Source organism: Gymnodraco acuticeps, unplaced genomic scaffold (genome assembly GCF_902827175.1).
Source record: "Gymnodraco acuticeps unplaced genomic scaffold, fGymAcu1.1, whole genome shotgun sequence".
NCBI lineage: Eukaryota > Metazoa > Chordata > Actinopteri > Perciformes > Bathydraconidae > Gymnodraco > Gymnodraco acuticeps.
The window spans coordinates 178,519-205,000 of NW_022990152.1; the positions used below are offsets into that span (position 1 = coordinate 178,519).

Here is a 26,482-nt window from a genome sequence, read left to right on the forward strand (position 1 = left end):
AATCAAACCGCTGCTTGTGTGTCAAGGGCGGGAGATTCATGTGATTGGTTGTTGGTCGAGTTTCAGACACGCCCGCCGGCAAGCTTCAACGCACGCCGCTGTGTGGACGGGCCGTTAAAGAGAGAGGGGCTGCGTTGCGTGGCATTGCATGGCTTCCTTCTGCAGGTAATAGGGAGACGCGCCCTGGCGGGGGTCTCGTTCAGTATCCGAAAATACAATTTAAATATTTTTGCACACTTATTCCTAGTGTGCCACTGGTTACGGTGCCTCGTGCCAATGGTGGCCCGCGTGCCAGGGGTTGCCGACCCCTGCTTTAGTGGATTCAGCTATGAAAGACGAGCTGTGAAGAAACGGTTTGTGTTGTCGTTGGAAGTAAACTCTCAAACCTCACGTTTCTCTGTCCAAAGAAACAGCCTTCCTCTGGCTGAAGGTGACCATGCAGTCTGGAAACTGTACAGGATACTGAATGGACTTCAAGTCATGAAAATGACACAAGAACAATGTAAACTTTCAAGTTAGAAAACAGACGGTACACCAAAAAACTGAACGTGTGAGGATTTCAAGTGAGTGACAGCAGCATCATGATAGTGTTTCTGTTTCCACATGCTCTAAGGTCTGTGTCCTGCAGAGAGGCGCAGCAGGAGGCTTCAGGCAGCGACATGAACACATAGCAAGTAATGAAATAAAGTGTCTGATTAAACACTCCTTGGCATTAAAAAACGTTCAACATGTCGCTGACAGAACTCTCTTTCTGCACATCTCTGGTCCACCACATACAGACCGTAGAAAAACAGTAGCATGTTACAAATATTGCAATAACAAAAATATGAGGGGTGCTTGATTCCTTTCCTCTCCATGTTCAGGTGTGGTAATCAAGCCCCCCTATTTGAAAATGACTTTCAAACATAAACTGTATGTACACAGTCGAAGTACTGGGACAGGAAGCTAAAGTTAGGCTTTTTATTTTGCTGGTGTCGTCATTGTGGAGTACTGTAGATTATTTAGGTAAAAAAAACACCCGAATCAACAGCAGGGTTTGTCCCTTTTTCACAAACACATGTTTGAATGTGTGCATTTTCACATGGGGAGACAGCATGAATGACTAAAGGCGAGTATCAAGGCAAAAGACGTTCTCCTGGCTGAACCTTAGATCACAGCGTGTAAGACACATGTTGATGTACAAAACAAATCTTATATGAAGGTGAAAACATTTCCTCTTAATCTACAGTTACTAGTGTCACACTTTATACTCACTGCGACAGTTTGTGACCTTTTTGTATGAGCTTAAGTACCCAGTTTCTGTTTCAAATATCATAAGGGATAATTATTTCATGGAGAATGTTTAAAGGCAGTTGTTTCCAGTTATGACAATTTATTTCCTCATATATAACATGAAATAACTAAGTCATAAGTCTATTCGCCTCATTACATTAAAATGTATGTGGGATACTTTGAAGGGTCTTAGGGTTAGGCTCTCACAAATGTCACATGTTGCAGACGGTATAAAAGTGTTACATGCACACTTTCATGTTCGGGCACTCATAATGCGCACTATGTATGGGAAGCCCTAAGGTTGCAATCACACTGAAGCACACACTCAGCCCTGCACATGATGGACGTTTGATATACTAATGTCGTCCAAATGACTTTCAAAACCTACAGTTTGCTGTCCAACTTTAGCTCTCTGTCCCATTAACTTCATTCATTTTGACAGATTTGTTTTTGACAGTCAGAAAGTGAAGTACTGCGAGTACAGGTCCTCATCTTTTACTACGCACTCGAGGCTTTTTCCCGCCTCCACCCCCGATGGGTCGGGTGGGGTTGTGGCGTTGGGTTCAGGAAGGCTGAGGGAGGAAACAGAAGAGACACTCAAACTGAGATTCACTAACATACAGTAACAGTGGCAGGGTGCTTCCCATTTGCGACGTGCACTTTTAAATCACTGCAGTTCTTTTGAAATTTCTTTGCAAGTTTGGTGAGAGGCTTTTGTCAGTGTGGACTGAGAGTACATTTCAAAGAGATTCTCTGAGCGATTGTGTGATAGTTCAATGATACGAAAAAGGAAAATGAGACGTTAAAGCATAATGGATCAAAAAGAGATTCTATCTTCATTCGATTTCTCTGTTGACCCTGAACTAATGGAGAGAGACTGCAGCGATGTGAGGAATGAAAAGATTCCCATGTGATCCATTGCATTGTGGTGTGAGGGACAAAAAGCTCGAGTAAAACTCACATACTGTGCATTTAAGGAAATACAGTGTGGGCAAAGACATCATTTGGTAAACAATGCACCAGACTGCGTACTTAGTGGTTGCAGATTTACAGATTTTCATTCCTGAAAAGCAGAAAAAAAGATGTGTCACTTCAGCTTTTGTCAAAATGCTAATATCTACCTGTAAAGGAAATAATCCCTTCTTTAGCTACGGGTAAGGGGTGAGGAAAAAGGGAAGGTAGCTAGGAGGTGAGGTGAGGTAGAGTGTTTGCAGAAGGTGACTCTCCGTGTGAAAGTAGAAGGGCAGCAGTGGCAGTAAGAGATTCATTCTCACCTCCTAACGCTCTGCTGTACCAGGGCTTCCTGAGGATGAGGAGCATGAGGAAGAGCAAGGCTTGACATGGGATGAAGTGGAGGATGAAGATAAGGAGGAGGAAGAGGAGGGAGCTGAGGAAGAGGAGAGAGAGAGAGAGGAAGAGGGCTGAACAGTGTGGAGGGAGCTGTCCAAAGTCTGAGGGGGGCGGAGCTTATTCCTCCACCTCCAGGGTTTAGTTTTGAGATAATGTGATTGGTAAATGAAATGCTGTTTTAGGTAACAACTCCACCATGAGCCAGAGGAGGAAGAAGAGGAGGAGGAGGAGGAGGAGAGAGAGGAAGAAGAGGCCTGATGTTATGGTGCTGAAATCAAGAGCTATTGTTTCTGAATGTCTCCTGGGGTTCAACAGGAGCAGCTGTGAGCATCAGGAGGGCGATCAGCAGCTTTGTGCAGAGAGCTCATATCATGTAATGTTCACACACACAGGAGAATGGGATGATATCGTGCTTTGATACCTCGTGGAGCTCAAACAATAGAATACACTTAAGGTAGGAATGGAAAGAGAAGGCTGAATAGAACGTACATTATGATCAGAAAATGTTCGAGTTAGAAAAATATTACACCACCGTAGTATCTATGCCACAAGGGCCTATGGGTAATAAAACACTCACCTTGATGAGAGGGTTGATTACACCTACGTTGGCACTGGAGTTGAACACCTTGTTGAAGCCCGTCTCCCTGTTGACCAACTCCAGCTGGTAGAACTTCTTGTCGTCCTGAGAAAGACCATAAGACTGATAACAGAGGAAACCATTTTTGATAACTCATAGTGCAGGACACATCTACTGGAATTGTGTTTTCAAATGTGCCATTATTAGTTATGATGTTGGAGCATCAGGACTCACCACCAGCTTCTTCACCAGACCTTCTCTCTCGGTGACCATCTCTCTGAGATCTGCGATGACATGCAGGTCTTCTGGTCGGCTTTCTCTGTGTCTCAACTTGTCCTCTGTCCCCTCCAACCTTCACATACACATATACAAGTAAGAAAACACGATGACAAGGAGAAAGCGGTGATTCTGAGCCTGAGAATGCTGCAGAAGTGGCAACACAACAGAATGCCTCTCTGACTCACAGGATTTGCAGCGCAGTGATCTTGTCTTTGAGGACCTCCTGGGCCTTGTTGAAGTCAGCCAGGATGATCTGTGTTTCTCTGTGATGAACTATACTCATCTCCCCCAGATCCCTCTCATGTCTCCTTGAAAGGTCTTGTTCGTGAGCCCTGCAGCAGAGAGAGACAACAATCAACTACACTCGGAGAGAGACTTGTTTTGGATTCGCTCAAAATGTTTCGAGTTCTTCTGAAGTTTACAATTTTTTTTCATAATCCATCTGACAAACAAACAAAAAGTAGCTAAAATATTAATATTGAGGTCTACTTTAATTAATACCAGAGGGGAAATTCAGTATTTCACAGTGAGTGTTTTTAACTTCTTAATGTAAAAACATGAGTTTGTACTTTAAACAAAGTACATGTATGCACAAACTAAGTATATATAAATTCATCATAGCATACGGTTCACACTGGGGCATACATGGGTTCATGCTTTTAATTATAAGCTGTCAGCTGGTTATTCCCATGTGATGTGAGAGCAGGATTACTGCAAACTGGGTCAGAGACTGCTGAGTCACAGCTTTGAGGACATACATATAGTTGAGTGAGTTATGAGTGTATTCATGTTATCTTCCTGTGCACTGAACCTGATCTGATGGTTGGCCTCGCTCCGGACCCTCAGCACCTCTTTGCCCTTTATCTCCAGCTCTCGGGTCAGAGTGTTGATGGTCTCGTTCAGAGAGTGGATCTCGTGGTCCAGGTCCGTGATGCGGTTGCTACGGGAACACAGCTCCGCCTGCATGTCTGAGATGCGAACGATCAGCTCCTGTTCCTGGGAGGAGTCAGAAGATGTTAGAAGAAATAAAGCAGAATTAAACTGACACTTTTGGAGAGACATGTACCTGCTGCTGGCTGTGCTCCAGCGCCTTCTCCAGCTCTCGTTTGGCAGAAGAGTTCTCTTTAAGGTGGATCTGCTTCAGGTGCTCTATGGACGCAGCGTGGAGGTGGTTCAGCTCGGCACGAAGAGACGCTGCCAGACAGACGCATCACATGTCACTTGTTAGACGCTTTTATCCAAAGCGACTTAAATACTCAATACTGTGGACAATCCCTACAGGAGCAATTTGGGGTGAAGTGAGGTAAAGTAAAGGGGGGGAACATTAACACAGGGGGGGAAACGTCAAGAAACACCACAGCATCATGGGTAGAAACATAACCACTAATAGTCAGCATCTTGTTGTCATCACTTCAGGAACAAGCATCAACACAGCAGCAGGTTAAAAGCATCTTCACTGAGAGTATTACACGTTATTGCTTTGGTTTAAGAAACACCGCAGACTATAACCACCACGGCCCCTAGTAGACCCCCACACAATAACACGCCTTGTTGTTGAATACCAACTATGTGCAATAGGTAGGCAGGTTCTAAATATCCTTAGAACTGTTACAGGATGTGTATTTTGTATTTTTAATATTTTCTTTATGCATGATCTTAGTTAACATTAAGCTGTCTTTGGCTCTTTTCTGCTGTAACAAATGTAAATGTCCCCTCTGTTGGACGAATAAAGGTATTCTGATTAAACCAGTGCCCCCCCCCCCCCCCTGTGTTTCTCCTCAGTTACCCAGCTTGGCTTTGCCCTCGTCCTCCAGCTCAAAGCGCAGCGTCTGCAGCTCCTGGTCCGACTGCTGCCTCAGGATGTCTAGGGTCCTCCGGTGCGCCTCCTTCAGAGCGTGCACCTCCTCCCTCTGCTCCTGCTTCAGACGCTCCTCCAGGGTCTGAAACAGGACCATTACATAACACAGTTACATCAACAAATGGGTAGAGACAACGAGAACCTGGAGGATGATTTGGCATTTCATGCGGGGAATTTGACTTTGCGTTTATGAAGCTGAAACGCAGAAGACAAACAATGTGTGTGTGTGTGTCCTACCCTGAACTGGTGTTGCCGGGCCTCCTCCATGGTGCTCAGTGCGCAGCAGTGAGCCTCCTGTAGTCGATGCTCTCTCCTCTGATGCTCTCTCTGCATCTCTGCAAACACACACACACACAGACATAAACATAAACAAAAACACAGTTATTTAAATCCACTGTATCTTTCAACAATTATGTTTAATACATCACAGAAAAAAAAAAGGCAATTCAAAGTGCTTTAGGACATATCCTAAAGCACTTTGAATTGCCTTTTTGTTGAAATGTACTCTTTAATAACCGTTCATCTCATGCAAACGAGCAAAAATAACCTTGTCTTGTTTTCTGAAAACCTTAGAGCAGCTGACCTTTGAGCTGCTGGCTCAGCAGCTCCCTCTCCTGGTTGAACTGAGACTGCAGCTGCTGCAGAGAGGACTGAGACTGAGACAGCTGCAGCTCCAGAGACTGCTTCAGCAGAGAGATCTGAAACCAAGAGGAGGAGGTGAAGAAATGCACAGATCAGAGAAACAGCAGCAAGGACACGTTTCTTCTTGGTGGTTTGAGAAGTAATGTAACTCTAGGAAATAGAGATGGCTCGATGTACTGCAAACATTCAATTAGGTCAAAATCTTTGAGCTGTCATTGATCCTCTTCAGACTGTTTGTCAGGATTTGTTCTGACAGCTTGTCACTGGTGGAGGTTGGTTTGACTCAAATATATACAGTATGTCAAACACTGAGAGCTGCAGTTGGAGAGTCCTGACAACAAGTGACAGCACACAGGGACAAATAACAACAACTCAGCGAGTGAAAAATAACAAAAAATAGATTTGTTTTGGCCAAAATGACGGCTCTGGCCCTCCACACGCCACTCAAGCTGAAGTAGTTAAACCCCCGCAGGATTTAGTGCTGGAGGAGAACTACATTAGTGGCTGCAAGGTAAGATGGATTTAAAATGAGAGGATGAGGAGCAGGGCAGGGATGAAGGTGCTGGATCTGGGTTTAAATGCAGTAAATGTGTCCAAGCCTTCTTAATTAAACTCACGAATAACAGCCTGGGGCTTGTAATGAAAAAATCTTAATGAAAAAAATGTCATTATAGATAAGAAAGCCACACACACACACACACACACACACACACCACACACACACACACACACACACACACACACACACACACACACACCACACACACACACACACACACACACACACCACACACACACACACACACACACCACACACACACACACACACACAAATACATCCAGTAAATCATGTATTTTCCACTTATGCTGCGGATGAGGTGTGCTACTTTTTAAGTACTTCTCAAAACAAGAACATGTTTTGATTAATTGAGACGTGCAAACACTTCTTCTAGTCAAACGGATCCTTAAAAAATATATAAATCAGGGATTAAGAGGGATTTATAATGCATAACAATTTCCAAACAGGAAAAAGATTAGCTATTGCAAAGGAATTTAAATAGTAACATAACAGAAAGTAAATGGTAGGTATGTCGTGATTCTGTAGTATGTAAAAGAATGGAAGGATGGAGGAGAAATATGATTAGAAATGGGATCAAATAAACAGAAGAACAAAGGAAATTAGGAATAAAAGTGCCAGTTTCAAAATAAAAGCCTGTCTCCTCCTCTCTATAACAATAATTGTACTACAGCTCTTCCATCATAGAGCACAGGAGACTTTCTGCTGTCCCTCCGGCAGCTGTTAGTCTCCATCATAGATGTGTGTGAGCAGGGTCAGAGAGGCTTGATGTTTAAAATGTGATGGTTCATCTCAGAGGAGCGGGAAGTCGGTCAACTCAGATCACTAAAGTTATAACTCGTCCATTTGTCTTCACTACAGATTACAGTAGCTGCTGCCTCACTTAGTGGCCTCATCTATGAGTTTTTAAAGTGTGTACATACATGCATAATACAGTAGTATTGAGGTACAACATGTGCGTATACATATACTGTATGAAGAGAGCATGTTTTTTCAGAAAAAGGCAGCAGTTTAGGATTTTTTTATTAAATTAAATACATTAAAATGACGTGTGTAGGGTAAAACATGCACACACACAATATAATGTGTTTAATTATTCTCTTTGTAGCACACACACACACACAAATGTTTGTCATCCGAGTTAGCCCACTTTCCTTCCCACATTTTACCAAAAGAAGACTCTCCGTGTTTGGTTTGCCTTAAAAATATGTCTTCTTCATCCAGCTATCACACACACACACACACACACACACCACACCAACACACACACACACACACACACACACACACACACACACACACACACCACAACACACACACACACACACAACACACACACACACACACACACACACACACACACACACACACACACACACACACACACACACACACACACACACACACACACACACACACACACACCACACACACACACACACACACACACACACACACACACACACACACTTCCTGTTTCTAAAAAGAGCTTTGTTTAATAAGGACGGACTATTCATTTTGGATTTGAGCACCAGCGTATGTTTTGCGTTGGGAGCATCTGAAAAAGTCTTGAATCTGGCCGGCTCTGTTTTTCTGAGTCTCTTTCAGGTTTCAGTTGTGACTCAGCCGAGCTCTGAATTACCCCGAGGCAGCCGGCTCATCACGGATGGGTTCATGGGGTATAAGTCGACTGAGCTTTAAACAAAACCTACAATCGTCCTGCTTCTGCAGAGCTTTCTGAACCGAGCAGCTCTGCATATTTCCACATCCATTAGAAACATTCTCTATAAGGAGGACTGACGATTAATTACAAACACATGGTGCCCAGACACTCTCTTCTGAAATGTCTGTACATCCTACATATGAGGAGAGATATGGGCTTTGAAGAAAGACTAATTAAAAAATACAGCAGCTGTTTTTTTTCTTCCATTCTGCATCGCTCTGCGCCGAGGAAATAGACAGAAATAGCTCCATAGAGAAGTTAAATCCCTCTAAGACCGCTTTAATGTTCTTCTGGGAATTATGGGGAATGTAAAGCAGGTGAAGTGTGTGTGTGTGTGTGTGTGTGTGTGTGTGTGTGTGTGTGTGTGTGTGTGTGTGTGTGTGTGTGTGTGTGTGTGTGTGTGTGTGTGTGTGTGTGTGGAGAGATAGAGTGTTATCTCTGACAGACACATTTTCTGCTCCAGGCCTTTAAATCCAATGGAGCTGTCAATCAAAGGTGTTTCCCAAAGGGGGCGGAGCGGTTATGGGTGCGCCTATTTCTTTCAAAGCCAGGAAATAGATTGATAAAATGGATTTAAATGAACTGTTTTATGCTATAGAATATATTTCCAAGGATTTTCCTCAATGAAAGACACCACCTCTGAAGAGAACGGACCACTATTCTCACTGCAAAACCCACATAAAGACTCCAAAAACCAGATGGCGTGTTATTGTGTGCACCTGTGCAGTGTGAGGTGCCAGTGTGTGACGCAGGTAGTCTAACACACACAGGGAGCTACGCTGGAGGTGCTCCTTATGTTGTGGCTTTTGAAGCTATGCAGAATAAATGTGTTGCATAACAGAATGTGGAAAAATTTAAAACCGATTACAAAAAAGCTTTTGATTTATCTCATACTGCCTGTGCTCTGTTGTGATTGGTCACCCGCTTAGAGATGTCCCGCCTCTTATCCTATCACATACAATGGGTGCGTCTCACTTCGGTTATTTTTCATTTCCTCGCTCCTCGGGCTAGGTATCACCGGAAGTTGATTTGTCTGCGCCATCTTGAGTACCGTCCCAGGAACCACCAGACCATCCTCCGGTGAAATCCTCAGACACTCGCCCCGCCCCCTTACTGTGTATCGCTCACTGATTGGACGATGCAGCGCATGCACTGATCTGGCTGCTGTCAGACGATCAGCTGTGCGGCGTCATCACAAACGGACGTCGCTTCACGTGACGCTCTGGAGGAAACGACGTCCCATTGCTCTAAAAACTAATTTCCCTGCCTCTCGTGGTTTCCTTGCGTCTCTCCATGCTTCCCTGGTGGGAGGGACTAGTCGCAGGGAAAGGACGTAAGTGAGGGATGCAAGGAATCCATTTAACCAAAGTGAGATGCACCTAGAGTGTTGGAGTGCTAGCCAATAAAAGCGTGAGTGTTACGTAGTGATGTCACTCTGTTCTTGTGGATTTTAGCCTTTGTAGACCATTTGCATGCACATAAACCCTCTATAACACACTACAGGAAAGGGAGACACTTTAAACTGAAGTGTGTGGTTTGTACCTGTTCCAGCAGGTCCTCCACCTTCCTCTGCCAGCCTTCTCTGGACGCCATCATCTCCAGATCTTTCTGCTGCGAGACCTGAGTCATCGCCCCCTGTTTGTCAGCTTCATACTCCTCCGTCAGCTCCTCCTTCAACAGATGCACCTCCTCCCTGCAGAGAAAAGGCCACACGTTGGTCTTTTGTACCTTTTATGCATCGTTTACTGCGACTGGAAATATCGTACGCCTTCTTAAGCTTGTGTTAATTCCCCCTCTGTTGTTATCGTTATCAGTGAGCGCTTTAGGAAACAAGTTATGCTAATAGAGAGTGTGATGGTGGAGCAGAGGGGGCGAGACATGACAGAGATGGATGAGGAATCAAATGGGACGAGCACAACACCAGAGAGTGAAACTGACAGGTTGACAAGGAGTGTAACACATCCGAGGAGTGTTTTTTTTCTTACTAACCGCAGTGCGTTTCTCCACTTCTGATCCAAGTCGTCTGCCATCTTGTCCATCTTCTGTTTCTCTTCTGTTCGGATGGACATCACTCTGGCGTCGTGCTGCTGCCGCTGGGTCTCGATCTCCTCCTTTAAACACAAACAAATTTAATACAAGATGGACTTTTAATAATCCCTCGTGGGGAAATTGTTTCTCTGCATTTGACCCATCCTAGTGTTAGGAGCAGTGTGCTGCCGTTTTGAACGGCGCCCGGGGAGCAGTGTGGGGAACGGTGCCTTGCTCAGGGACACCTCGGTAGCACTTGGTCTTGCCGGGACTTGAACTGGTGACCTTCCAGTTGCAAAGCCAAGTCCCTATCGACTTCGCCACCACCGCCTACCGCCATACGATCTTAATAATATCTTCTTGCTTGCCTTTGTGGACTTTTACAAGCCTTCCTTCCCCTTAGAGGCACAATCAGAACTGCTTGTCAGATAATAATACTAATCAAGACAGACTTTAGCCTTAATACGGCCTTTAAGATGCTTATCTTCCGACTTGCCTTTTTTAGACTTTTACATGCCTTCCCCTTAAAAGTAAGTGTTTGCTAACTTTTCTTTTTCAGCGTGTGATAATGTACTGAATGTGATAATCCTCATCCAATAAAGAGTTGGTAACGTCATCCAGCGTTTGACACTCGAGTGCTAAATCATTAACGACAACAATGGGAAGCCGCTCTCCTCCGATTGACCAGATGCAGCTTTTCACGAGCTGCACGACGGATGACTCATAATGCCACCTCCACAGATATTTATAAAGCTGCAGGGGCATTTAAAATGTGCCGCTTGCAAAAGCAGTATGTTCAGCAGGTCGGAGGCTTCCTGCTGCTGGAGAGGTTTATCTGAAGGCTCACCTGTGCTTTAAATCCAGGTTTCAAATGTTTAGCATCTAAGAAACGATGTGTAAGAAGACTATTAATAACAGCTGGTCTGGATTCCCTCAGTGAGATCCTGTGTGTTTTATAACGGTGCAAATTCTCTCTTTTTACAGAGCGGCACTTTGCAATTTCATCTAATTATCGCTCCTCATTCAGTCCCTCTGTCCGCGCTCACTACTTTATTACATCTTTTAATGGGCATTTTATATCCACTGGTTTTATTTGCACCAGCTGTGGCTTTAATTAATATCTGAGCTTCATCTGTGTCCAAGCTGGTCTTTCTGTTTCCTGTTTCTGTCCAACATGACCTACAATTAATACAAATAATGTCTTTCCTCATCACAACACACACACACACACACACACACACACACACACACAAACACACACACACACACACAACACACACACACACACACACACACACACACACACACACACACTACACACACACACACACAACACACACACACACACACCACACACACACACACACACACACACACACACACACAAACACACACACACACACCACACACACACCACACACACACAACACACACACACACACACACACAACACACACACACACACACTTCCTGTTTCTATACCAGAATCAGTATATTTTCAAACACACACTTGAAATCGCCTCATCATCATTATCTAACAGCTGGCCTACAGAGCTGCACTTATTCCTCGGTTTCATCTCCTTTCCTGCTTCGAGATGTCCTTCCTTTCTCCATCCTTCCCTATTTCTCGGATATCTTTGGAGGCAAGTCGCTTTCCTGCACTACCGACGATGAAGCAATTACAGATTAAAGATTGCTCTGACAAGACATCGGCGTGTATTTACCGCTGCTTAAAGGTAGACTTCAATGGGAAGGATCCAGATTAATTAACTCCAGTTTATTGATAATGCTAACCTAGATTAGCTGAACATGCAGAAATGTAAAATGTGTCTACAGGCGAGCATAATATTCAACCTAATGGGGAATAAAGGTTTCAATAATACATAAATAATATTCTCATGGGGTTATATTACATTCATGTTTAATTATAATTAGTTGCAAATTACGTCGGAAATGTACCTGTAAATTAAAGCGTCACCTATACTGAAGTTATTTTCACACTTATATAGATATATTTATTATTATTATTCACATCCGTACATATGTTAACAGTTTGACGTACTTCTATTGTTTAGTTACAATTTGTATTTCTTTGACACCTGAGTATTATTTTATCGTATCTTATTTAACTTATTCCCCTTAAAGGCACAATCAGAACTGCTTGTTGGATAATAAACTAATCAAGCCCATTGATTACTGGCTACGTTTGCTAACTTTAGTTTTTCAGCCAGTCTACACATGTGATAATGTACTGAATGTAGGGCTGCTCGATTATGGCAAAAATCATAATCTCGATTATTTGGGTCAATAATTGATATCACGATTATTAAAAACGATTATTCATTTACTTTGAAAACATCCATTTATTGAACTTTAAGTATAATTGAACTGAAAAACCAATAATAATGATAAAAAAATGTTTATATGTAAGGCAAGGCAAGGCAAGTTTATTTATATAGCACTTTTCAACACAAGGCAATGATGAAAGACATTCAGAAAATGGCATTTAAAATCAGTCATTAAAAAGAAAAGCTAATAAAAGAAACATTAAAAGAAAAAAATACATGGATAAAAGTTACAGTGTAGTCTAAGATATAAATAGTTCAATTAAAAGCAGCGACAAAAATAATGGATTTAAAAGTAGTCAGAGTTGCAGCGGACCTGCAGGTTTTATGTAAATAAAATAAATAATCGTTTTATTTCGATTATGTTGTTTTCATAATCGTTGCAAGCCAAAATCGTAATAATTGAGCAGCGCTAACTGAATGTGATAATCCTCATCCAATAAAGAGTTGGTAACGTCATCCAGCGTTTGACACTCGAGCGCTGAATCATTAACGACAACAATGGGAAGCAAACTATTAGAGTAATTCTATTGTTAAGTTACAATGCTTATTTGCCTTCCTCCCTCTGCTGTGTTTCCTCTGTCTGTTGATGCTGTTGCTGCTTTGACACCTGAGTATTATTTGATATTTCACTCTAAACCCTCTTATTTCCCTCCTCAGTACCCCCCTCACCTGCAGGTCTGTCAGCAGGTTGCTGGTCTCTCGGACCCTCGCCCTCGTGGCGTCCAGCTCTATCCTCAGTTTGTCTTGAGTTTCCCTCAGACAGCTGATCTGAGTCTGAGCCGAGTTCATGTTCTGCTGCCCCTCCCTCACCAGCTCCTGCAGGTGGGACACCTGAGCACATCCATGGAGGAAGTTATCATCATCATCATCATCATCATCATCATCATCATCATCAGAGGAAGAAGAAACTGTTGTTACGTTTAAGGACTCTAAGTCACGTTAGTCAGAAATATTTCAATTAAGAGAAATCTGCTGCAGCTTCTAAAACAGATGCAATTTGACAACACTAGAAAATATCAATTTGACGTCACATGAGTGTTTAGAAAAATATAAATCCATTGCAAAGAAGCTAAATGACAACAGGAACCTGTTTACTAAAAATGTTAGGGGCATGTGTTTTATTCTCCTTAAGGATTATGAAGCTATAATCCATTTGTCAGTGTTGTCAGAAACTCACTAAAATGAACAGCTTACTTTAACATTGTGATCACATGGGTACCTCCTGATTGGCCATGTTGCATTTAAGGACTCTAAGTTACGTTAGTCGGATATATTTCAATTAAGAGAAACCGGCTGCAGCTTCAGAAAGGATGCACATTTAAAGAACAATAACACGCAATATGTTTTCCAATTTGACAACACTAGAAAATATCAATTTGACGTCACATGAGTGTTTAAAGAAATATAAACCCATTGCAAGAAGCTAAATGACAACAGGACCTGTTTACTAAAATGTTAGGGGCATGTGTTGAAGTTATAGTCGTGAATTATTTGTCAGTGTTGCTAGAAACTCACTAAAATGAACAGTTTTGGTTTATTTTTGATCACAAGGGTACCTCCTGATTGGCCATGTTGAGTTTGGCCGACAGCTCCTCCTTCAGGTTGTCGAGCTGCTGCTGGAGGCGATCTCTCTGCTCCTCCAACGACATGCGCTTTATCTCAAACTCCTGACACATTTTCTGCACAGGAGAAGAAGAGATGCATTCAAATAACATTAATGACAAAACCACATTATTTTAACACTCGAAAATACAAATTATGATCTTTCTTCTGGTTTCTGCAGGAGTCTAATCTGACACGCTTTTCTTTTTCCTCTTCAATATTTGCCTTTTTCACGCATCGTGGCACTGAAATCTACAGTGGATATGTTTTTTATGGAAAAAAGCAGCACAATTCATGGTGTTTTTCTGCATTCTGAAGAAATACAGTACCGCTGGATTCTAGTGTCACTGTGTTTCCCTTCATAGCGCTAACATCTGCTGAATGAATGAATGATAATCGAGTAGGTTTCCCACCCCCACATGACAATTCTTACCATGCACTCTTAGATTAATGCCAGTAGAGCTGCTGAATATAATCATATACAGCGTCACTTATTACACATATGTCACTTATTATGGGTTTTTGCAATTATGTAAATGAATGGTTATGGCAATACTAGAATCTTAGGATCAATGTACTTTGATTTATTAGATTATTGTAATATTGAATGAGCCAAAAATCACACATTCCCATCTATCTATATTTCCGTTTTTACTTATTTCATTTAAAACACAACCACATTATTCCCTTTTACACCGAAGGCTACAAAAGTCAGAACAATTGATTTGGCTTATATCACATGATAATGCATTCATTGTGGGAAGCTGAGTTATTTATAGGAGGGACTTATCTCCACATGGAGCTTTAAATATATATGCTAGCGTAATTCATCCCTCCCAGTCGTCTGAGGGCGTGAAACATTGTTACCATGAGAATCTCTCCAAGCTCTATTTCCCTCAAACGTTGTGAGACGTGAGAGGAATTTAAATCAAGCGCTCCTCTTATCTTATTCCCGACGGAGCAGAGCAGTAATCCACTTTCTCCTTTTATAACCCAATTACTGTAGATGTGCTTGGATCACGCTGCAAAGAGGTCAGAGGTCACATTAAGGAACCAATGCTAATTATATAAACATTGAGAATAAATACCCTCACAAAAACACAATCAAAATATGGATTTTACACAAGGATTGTATCATCAAAATACAATACGGGTGTATATCAGTATGTAGTGTCTCTACTTTAAAGAGTCCTCTCCTGCTGATGTTCAGGTGTATATCAGTGTGTAGTGTCTCTACTTTAAAGAGTCCTCTCCTGCTGATGTTCAGGTGTATATCAGTATGTAGTGTCTCTACTTTAAAGAGTCCTCTCCTGCTGATGTTCAGGTGTATATCAGTATGTAGTGTCTCTACTTTAAAGAGTCCTCTCCTGCTGATGTTCAGGTGTATATCAGTATGTAGTGTCTCTACTTTAAAGAGTCATCTCCTGCTGATGTTCAGGTGTATATCAGTATGTAGTGTCTCTACTTAAAGAGTCCTCTCCTGATGATGTTCAGGTGTATATCAGTATGTAGTGTCTCTACTTTAAAGAGTCCTCCTCCTGCTGATGTTCAGGTGTATATCAGTATGTAGTGTCTCTACTTTAAAGAGTCCTCTCCTGCTGATGTTCAGGTGTATATCAGTATGTAGTGTCTCTACTTTAAAGAGTCCTCTCCTGCTGATGTTCAGGTGTATATCAGTATGTATAGTCTCTACTTTAAAGAGTCCCTCTCCTGCTGATGTTCAGGTGTATATCAGTATGTAGTGTCTCTACTTTAAAGAGTCCTCTCCTGCTGATGTTCAGGTGTACTCCCTGACCGTATGTAGTGTCTCTACTTTAAAGAGTCCTCTCCTGCTGATGTTCAGGTGTATATCAGTATGTAGTGTCTCTACTTTAAAGAGTCCTCTCCTGCTGATGTTCAGGTGTATATCAGTATGTAGTGTCTCTACTTTAAAGAGTCCTCTCCTGCTGATGTTCAGGTGTATATCAGTATGTCTAGTGTCTCTACTTTAAGAGTCCCTCTCCTGCTGATGTTCAGGTGTATATCAGTATGTATAGTCTCTACTTTAAAGAGTCCTCTCCTGCTGATGTTCAGGTGATATCAGTATGTAGTGTCTCTACTTTAAAGAGTCCTCTCCTGCTGATGTTCAGGTGTATATCAGTATGTAGTGTCTCTACTTTAAAGAGTCCTCTCCTGCTGATGTTCAGGTGTATATCAGTATGTAGTGTCTCTACTTTAAAGAGTTCCTCTCCCTGCTGATGTTCAGGTGTATATCAGTATGTAGTGTCTCTACTTTAAAGAGTCCTCTCCTGCTGATGATCAGGTGTATATCAGTATGTAGTGTCTCTACTTTAAAGAGTCCTCTCCTGCTGATGTTCAGATGTATATCAGTATGTAGTGTCTCTACTTTAAAGAGTCCTCTCCTGCTGATGTTAAGGTGTATATCAGTAGTAGTGTCTCTACTTTAAAGAGTCCTCTCCTGCTGATGATCAGGTGTATATCAGTATGTAGTGTCTCTACTTTAAAGAGTCCTCTCCTGCTGATGTTCAGGTGTATATCAGTATGTAATGTTCTCTACTTTAAAGAGTCCTCTCCTGCTGATGATCAGGTGTTATATCAGTATGTAGTGTCTTCTACTTTAAAGAGTCCTCTCCTGCTGATGTTCAGGTGTATATCAGTATGTAGTGTCTCTACTTTAAAGAGTCCTCTCCTGCTGATGTTCAGGTGTATAATCAGTATGTAGTGTTTCTACTTTAAAGAGTCCTCTCCTGCTGATTTTCAGGTGTATATCAGTATGTAGTGTCTCTACTTTAAAGAGTCCTCTCCTGCTGATGTTCAGGGTATATCAGTATGTAGTGTCTCTACTTTAAAGAGTCCTCCTGCTGATGTTCAGGTGTATATCAGTATGTAGTGTTTCTACTTTAAAGAGTCCTCTCCTGCTGATGTTTCAGGTGTATATCAGTATGTAGTGTCTCTACTTTAAAGAGTCCTCTCCTGCTGATGTTTCAGGTGTATATCAGTATGTAGTGTTCCTACTTTTAAAGAGTCCTCTCCTGCTGATGTTCAGGTGTATATCAGTATGTAGTGTCTCTACTTTAAAGAGAGTCCTCTCCTGCTGATGTTCAGGTGTATATCAGTATGTAGTGTCTCTACTTTAAAGAGTCCTCTCCTGCTGATGATCAGGTGTATATCAGTATGTAGTGTCCTCTACTTTAAAGAGTCCTCTCCTGCTGATGTTCAGGTGTATATCAGTATGTAGTGTCTCTACTTTAAAGAGTCCTCTCCTGCTGATGTTGAGGTGTATATCAGTATGTAGTGTCTCTACTTTAAAGAGTCCTCTCCTGCTGATGTTCAGGTGTATATCAGTATGTAGTGTCTCTACTTTAAAGAGTCCTCTCCTGCTGATGTTCAGGTAGTATATCAGTATGTGTGTCTCTACTTTAAAGAGTCCTCTCCTGCTGATGTTCAGGTGTATATCAGTATTTAGTGTCTCTACTTTAAAGAGTCCTCTCCTGCTGATGTCCAGGTGTATATCAGTATGTAGTGTCTCTACTTTAAAGAGTCCTCTCCTGCTGATGTCCAGGTGTATACCTCGAGTATGTAGGTCTCTACTTTAAAGAGTCCTCCTCCTCGCTTGATGCTTCAAGGTGTATATCAGTATGTCACGTGTCTTCTCTACTTTTAAAAGGTCCTCTCCTGCTGAGGATATTCAGGTTTTATCAGTATGTATAGTCTCTACTTTAAAGAGTCCTCTCCTGCTGATGTCAGGTGTACTATCAGTATGTAGTGTCTCTACTTTAAAGAGTCCTCTCCTGCTGATGTTCAGGGTGTATATCAGTATGTAGTGTCTCTACTTTAAAGAGTCCTCTCCTGCTGATGTTCAGGTGTATTATCAGTATGTAGTGTCTCTACTTTAAGAGTCCGCTCCCTGCTGACTTGTTCAGGTCGTGTATATCAGTATGTAGTGTCTCTACTTTAAAGAGTCCTCTCCTGCTGATGATCAGGTGTATATCAGTATGTAGTGTCTTCTACTTTAAAGAGGTCCTCTCCTGCTGATGTTCAGGTGTATATCAGTATGTAGTGTCTCTACTTTTAAAGAGTCCTCTCATGCTGATGTTCAGGTGTATATCAGTATTTAGTGTCTCTACTTTAAAGAGTCCTCTCCTGCTGATTCCAGGTGTATATCAGTATGTAGTGTCTCTACTTTAAAGAGTCCTCTCCTGCTGATGTTCAGGTGTATATCGTATGTAGTGTCTCTACTTTAAAGAGTCCTCTCCTGCTGATGTTCAGGTGTATATCAGTATGTAGTGTCTCTACTTTAAAGAGTCCTCTCCTGCTGATGTTCAGGTGTATATCAGTATGTAGTGTCCTCTACTTTAAATAGTGCCTCTCCTGCTGATGATCAGGTGTATATCAGTATATAAGTGTCTCTACTTTAAAGAGTTCTCTCCTGCTGATGTTCAGGTGTATATCAGTATGTAGTGTCTCTACTTAAAGAGTCCTCTCCTGCTGATGTTCAGGTGTATATCAGTATGTAGTGTCCTCTACTTTAAAGAGTCCTCTCCTGCTGATGTTCAGGTGTATATCAGTATGTAGTGTCTCTACTTTAAAGAGTCCTCTCCTGCTGATGTTCAGGTGTATATCAGTATGTAGTGTCTCTACTTTAAAGAGTCCTCCTCCTGCTGATGATCAGGTGTATATCAGTATATAGTGTCTCTACTTTAAAGAGTCCTCTCCTGCTGATGTTCAGGTGTATATCAGTATGTAGTGTCTCTACTTTAAAGAGTCCTCTCCTGCTGAGTTCAGGTGTATATCAGTATGTAGTGTCTCTACTTTAAAGAGTCCTCTCCTGCTGATGATCAGGTGTTATATCAGTATGTAGTGTCTCTACTTTAAAGAGTCCTCTCCTGCTGATGTTTCAGGTGTATCTCAGTATGTAAGTGTCTCTACTTTAAGAGTCCTCTCCTGCTGATGTTCAGGTGTATATCAGTATTTAGTGTCTCTACTTTAAAGAGTCCTCTCCTGCTGATGTTCAGGTGTATATCAGTATGTAGGTGTCTCTACTTTAAAGAGTCCTCTCCTGCTGATGTTTCAGGTGTATATCAGTATGATTGTCTCTACTTTAAAGAGTCCTCTCCTGTGATGATCAGGTGTAATATCCGTATATAGTGTCTCTACTTTAAAGAGTCCCTCTCCTGCTGATGTTTCAGGTGTATATCAGTATGTAGTGTCTCTACTTTAAAGAGGTCCCTCTCCTGCTGATGTTCAGGTGTATATCAGTATGTAGTGTCTCTACTTTAAAGAGTTCCTCCTGCTGATGTTCAGGTGTATATCAGTATTTAGTGTCTCTACTTTAAAGAGTCCTCTCCTGCTGATGTTCAGGTGTATATCAGTATGTAGTGTCTCTACTTTAAAGAGTCCCTCTCCTGCTGATGATCAGGTGTATATCAGTATGTAGTGTCTCTACTTTAAAGAGTCCTCTCCTGCTGATGTCAGGGTGTATATCAGTATGTAGTGTCCTCTACTTTATAAGCAGAGTCCTCTCCTGCTGATGATCAGGTGTATATCAGTATATAGTGTCTATACTTTAAAGAGTCCTCTCCTGCTGATGTTAGGTGTATATCAGTATGTAGTGTCTCTACTTTAAAGAGTCCTCTCCTACTGATGTTCAGGTGTATATCAGTATATAGTGTCTCTACTTTAAAGAGTCCTCTCCTTGCTGATGTTCAGGTGTACAGTATATCATTATGTAGTGTCTCTACTTTAAAGAGTCCTCTCCTGCTGATGTTCAGGTGTATATCAGTATATAGTGTCTCTACTTTAAAGAGTCCTCTCCTGCTGATGTTCAGGTGTATAGCAGTATGTAGTGTCTCTACTTTAAAGAGTCCTCTCCTGCTGATGTTCAGGTGTATATCGTATGTAGTGTCTCTACTTTAAAGAGTCCTCTCCTGCTGATGATCAGTGTGTATATCAGTATATAGTGTCTCTACTTTAAAGAGTCCTCTCCTGCTGATGTTCAGGTGTATATCAGTATGTAGTGTCTCTACTTTAAAGAGTCCTCTCCTGCTGATGTTCAGGTGTATATCAGTATGTAGTGTCTCTACTTTAAAGAGTCCTCTCCTGCTGATGTTCAGGTGTATATCAGTATATAGTGTCTCTACTTTAAAGAGTCCTCTCCTGCTGATGTTCAGGTGTATATCAGTATATAGTGTCTCTACTTAAAGAGTCCTCTCCTGCTGATGTTCAGGTGTATATCAGTATGTAGTGTCTCTACTTTAAAGAGTCCTCTCCTCCTGATGTTCAGGTGTATATCAGTATGTAGTGTTCTCTACTTTAAAGAGTCCTCTCCTGCTGATGTTCAGGTGTATATCAGTATGTAGTGTCTCTACTTTAAAGAGTCCTCTCCTGCTGATGTGCAGGTGTATATCAGTATGTAGGTGTCTCTACTTTAAAGAGTCCTCTCCTGCTGATGTTCAGGTGTATAATATATAGAGATGTCCCGTCCCTTATCATTATTTTAAGACAAGACACTGTGTCAGAGTTACCTTAATCTAGAAAGAATAACCCACCATACAAATTAAATATTAATTAACATCCACAGCAGAAAGGAGATCTGGAGATATGACTGAGAGCCTTTTAAGTAGGACTGTGGTGAAAGATTAATTAATACAGCGGAAGCAATTTGTACAATTTTATCGCCTGGTTTAGAAAGCCGTTAATATTCTGCTGACAAAAAATAACCAGTTTCCTCTTCCTCTTTCCCTCTCTGATTTCCCTTTAAATAAAAACCATCATTAATCTCAAAGATGACGAGGCGCAGTTTACGTAATATTTCATAATTTTCTCTCTCCATCTCCACTCTCTTTCCTTTCAGGGAATCGGGCAGGATTTAATGTCAATGAAAACCAACCAATTAAGCAGTCAGCTTCAAACAGCATTGGAAACTCCAGAGGGGGGGGGGGTGGTAGAGAGGGAAATGTTATGAAAGAGGAGAGATATAGGAGGAGACAGAGGGAGAACACAGGGTTCGAAATTATTTAGGATTTGAGAAGTGATCATTCCGGAGACTGAATAAGCGTATATCGTGCTGCCTTCAGGCCTCTGAGCTCAGTCCCTTTCACTGGACGTCAGCAGGACTCGCTGAATGCAGGTGGAGTCATGTGAGCGTGAGTAAATGTGGTGTAATGTGGTGTAAGGGCGAGAAAAACAAGTGCTCCTCCTCTTGTACCATTCCTGCAGGAAATGATAATAATACAGCAAAGATAATGTCTAGCGCAGAAGTCGTGTGATTGGTGGATTTTAAGTGACGTCACCCTGAGTCATCGGCCCGTCACGGAACCACGTGGGTGAATCTTATTTCTGTGACTCACCGTGGTTCACGCTCATGGTCACGCTGCACTTTAAATGCTCCTTTTTCCTTCTTCTATGGTGTCTAAAAGGGGCTTCCTAAGATAGTGTGATAGTAGCTCTCGGACTGCAGTGGATCTTATGTGTCGTGATGAATAAGTAAAACAGGATGAAAGGATGGCGTCTTGTATCACCACAGGAAAGAAGTCTACAGCTATACTACGTTGATATCGTAATTCTATGGTTATAGAAGCTGAATTACAGTAAAGTGATGTCATTTGTTGACATGTATCGTAGTCATTAAATCCACATGTTGTCCCGGATGACAACATGATGAAAAAGTGACGAAACTGCAGAGACACACATGCAGACGGCAGAGCATCTTTCATACTCAGACCGACGCTTTAAAATAAACCACAGACTGGCCAGAAACTGTCCCTCTACTCAGTGCTTCTCAAAGTGTGGTCCGCGGACCACTGATGGTCCGTGTGCGCCCCCTAGTGGTCCGTGAGTATATTGGTTAACATTTCCACATTTGAAATAAATTAATACATTTAAGTTTTCCGCACTCTCGCGGAATATCTCCACCATGGAGCGAGCTTAAGTTTCACTTTCGATTGCATGATAAAAGCCCCAGGGCAACACCTTCATCACACATGTTGCCACTTGTTTGTACCATTTTCAGGCAATTTGTAATCTGTTCTAGAAAAACCATGTGTTTTTATACTTGTGGAGTTAGGAATTAAAGCTTCTTTTAAATATTGAGAAACCAAGGTAATGCTCTTTTCTAAAGCTAAAAAGACACCAGAGCCTGTTTTAGATATTGTAACTACACAAGGAACAAAACTTGAAGTTGTTGCCTGTTACAAATACCTTGGTATCTGGCTGATGACTTGTACTCTCACTTTAAACTTCATGTCAATAACCTGCTTAAAAAGCTGAGGGTTAGGCTAGGTTTCTTCGACAGGAACAAGTCCTGTTTCTCGCTTGAAGCCAGGAAAAGGCTCTGTGACCTTTTTACCTGTGCTGGACTATGGTGATTTGTTATATATGAATGCACCTGCTCATTGCCTGGTCAAGTTAGATGCGTGCGTATCACAGCGCACTGAGATTTGTCACAAACTGTAAAGCATTAACCCCATCACTGTTACCTGTATGCTAAGGGCTGGTTGTGCTGTCACGAACTGTACGGAAGGCTCAGTCACTGGTACATTTTTATATACAAAGCCATGTTAGGGAAACTTCCATCCTACATCTGCTCCCTGATCTCACGGCGCATTGGTAAGTGGCTACTGCCTGAGATCGCATGCTGTAGTTTTATTAAATGTGCCAACTGCTATGGACTGTCTTAGGGAAGACAGTTTTTAGATGTGCAGCTCCTCTGTCTTGGAATAGCTAGTCTGCAATTGAAATGGAAACTGAGCAATCTGGTGCCACTAAATGTTTTAAAAGCTCGGTTGGATTGCTACTTCAATCAGAAGCTGTTTGGTACCTTGTTCATGTGGATAATTATGTAATTGTAATCCCTGTGATGATGATGTAAGATGTCCTTTGTTGTTCTGTTAATGTTTTATGTTTCATGTGGAACCTACTTGAGCAGGTCTCCCCTTGAAAAAGAGATCAATTATCTCAATGGGATTTATCTGGATAAATAAAGGTTTGAAATGAAATGAAATGAGGTGAGTGTTTTTTTATTGGTTAAGTGGTCCTTGGTATGAACAAGTTTGAGAAACACTGATCTAAACGCTCAACAATCATTTGTTGTTTGTTATCCAATGTTGTTGTTCATTAGCAGCGTCATTTGATCTGTTTTTAGAGAGTCAAAAGCCTTTTTTCTAAGTGGAATTGTTTGCAGTAAAAAATCGAAAGTATCATACTCTTCTAACAGTTCGACAAACTATATACCTAGTGACACAACGGTGCGAGTAAATGTCATTGAAAAAGAGGAATAACATGCTGTTAATTGTAATAAAATATAAATACTTGGACTGTAGTACCTGTCCCTGAGTCCGGTGGTCTTTTGGACGTTCATTGTTTAGACATTGAAGAGAGGAGAGTGAATAAAGGAAAGAGACAGCAGTGACAGGAGGAAATCCGCAGAGGGAACGCAAGCAGAGAGTGATGTTGTTTCCCGTCTCAGTCTTATTGTTGACCTAATTAATGCAGTCGGATGACGGAGCTGCTCATTTCTCAGGGAAACATATTTCCTTAAACAACAGAGGCTCTGAGGAAGAAATGTAATTGCTGATGGTGCGGCAAAACAGAGATAAACCCTCAAAGAGTTGGGTGTAATTACTGTTTTTATATGAAAATTAAACTCCCATTGTGGCTTTTTCTATGTTTCACCATCTTAAGGTTTATATGTAAAGTCATAAAAGGGAGAATACACATCCTCCGAAGCTGATTTCCTCGGTGCATGTGTCCACTATCTTAAAATAGACGGACCACAGGAGGATAAATCAGCTGAGCTTTGATTCTGTTGCATTGACAGTAAATATAAAATCCAGCCATATGGTAACACAGGCAGTGTGTTTCCTTTACGACTAAATTACTGTCACTTCAACGGCATTATTCATTTTCACCGGGTTGTTTGGATCTAAAAACAAAGATATTTCTCAGAATCCCTTGTACTCACGGCCATGAGTATCTTCCTCTCCTCCTCCTTCTCCTGCTGCGCCTCGTCCCTCAGGGCCTCGTGCTTCCCCTCCAGCTCCTCCAGCGCTCGGACCTGCGCCTCCTTGAAGCGATGCTCTCCTCCTCGTAGTGCGAGCGCAGCTGGCACAGCTCCTTCTCGTAGCCCTGGTGCTCCTCACGCAGAGACTGGAGGGAACAAGCATAAAAAAGGGGTTTTATCTGATTAATGGACGACAAACTGCCGGGGCTTTCTACTTTACTTTAAAGGTGTCCAATGCACTTTTTGATGTCTTTTATACATAGATATGTGTCCCCGCCCGGTGTGTAAGGGAACTCAGGCAGCGTCAGAAAATAAAACCCTCTCTCTCTTTTCCTCCGTACCCACATCTCTAAAAACGGAGAAACAACGGAGCTGATCCAGATTTGCGTCCAATATGACGTAATATCGGAAACCCACGGCACTAATCAGAAACGTTGCTATCAGAATCAATGCCCCGGCTGTTTTGGACGTAATATGGGTCTGTGTTAGCAAGCATTCGCTAACACTCAGAGCTAACGCAGTACTGGAGAGAGCAGAGACTGTGTGCCTTGCCACACTATGGGCCTAGAAAGGCTGACAATGGCATGAACTCAAAATGTTTGTTTTGCGCTTGTTTCTACGGTTCCTTACCTGCTCCAGCCGCAACCACGGTCTGTTTGTGCTGCTCGCTGCTAGTTCTGGCTCTGGTTCAGCACCGCTCGCGCTCCTCCTCCAGCCGGCACAGCTTCTCCTTCAGCCGGCTCTGCTCCTGGTCCAGGCTCCTGATGGTCGCCTCGTTGGGACATCTGGGTGGCTGCAGCGAGCCGATCTGACCTGGGAACAGTCGGATCAGAGAGTGTGAACACGGGTGAGCTTCACAATGAAATGAGGTTTGGCTTCGTGTTGCTTTACTGCCTGAGGCGACAGTTTCATCAACATGTGCTGCAACTGGAACACAGATAAAGAATGTTTAAAATGTTGCATTCTTGGGCCAGGACTCTCTTGAAAAGAGATTTTAAATCTCAATGAGACCTATCCTGGTTAAATAAGACTTTTAAAACACCTCAACTCGAACATCCATAGAATTCACCTGTTTGCAACTTACAAATTATGTATCTAATATATCATATTCCAATTGCTTGTACAGACTCTTATTGCACTATTTGTATTATATTTTATTTGTATTTACTTGCATTATTGTATCTGTTTTTATTGTGTTGGAGGAGCCTGTGACCTAATTTTGATCGACATAACTACACTCTAGCTATGTACGAATGACAATAAGAGCCTTGAATCTTGAATCCTTGAATAAAGGTATAAAGAATAAATAAACCCATCTCACTGGCTTTGTGCAGGATCTCTGTGGCCTGCTGCTGGACTCTCTCTCTCTGCTTCCCTCCAGCTCGTACTCCGTGTCCTTCAGCTGCATCACCCAGATCTCCCCGTCCTGCACCGCCTCCTCCAGCTGCTTGTGCAGGTTCTACACACACAACACCACACACAACACACACACCACACACCCACACACACACACACACACACACACACACACCACACAACACACACACCCACACACCACACACACACACACCCACCACACACCCACACCCACCAACCACACACACACCACCACACAACACACACCACACACACACACACCACACCCCACCCCACCACATCACACACACACACACACACACCCCCACACACCAACACACACACACACACACACACACACACACACACCTTATTTAAAAATAACCCCATTCATCCTATCTCTCTCCCACCACAACTCCCTCACAAAAGCTCTCTAATCTAACTGTTCAGACGGGCCTCCAGCTCCATCAGTGCCGACACATTACATCTCCACAAACACCCACTTTCCTGAAAACCATCCCCCCTGAGGCTTTTTTTTTTTCTTCCTTCAAATGTTTTTCATCCGAGTTAGCCCACTTTCCTTCCCACATTTTAAAAAAAGACTCTCCGTGTTTGCCTTAAAAATAGGTCTTCTTCATCCAGCTATTGATCTGGTCTGTCAACACACACACACACACACCACACACACACACACACACACACACCACACACCACACACACACACACACACCACACAACACACACACACACACACACACACACACCACACACACACACACACACACACACACACACAACCACCACACACACACCACACACAACACACACACACGCACACCTTGATGGTCCCCTCTGCGTTGGCCAGTGATG

The 26,482-nt window shown here is 42.3% G+C and overlaps 1 pseudogene; it reads right to left on the reverse strand.

Moving 5' to 3' along the window:
• LOC117546921 overlaps nucleotides 1–26,482 on the reverse strand; it is a 38,830-nt pseudogene continuing 12,348 nt past the window's right edge.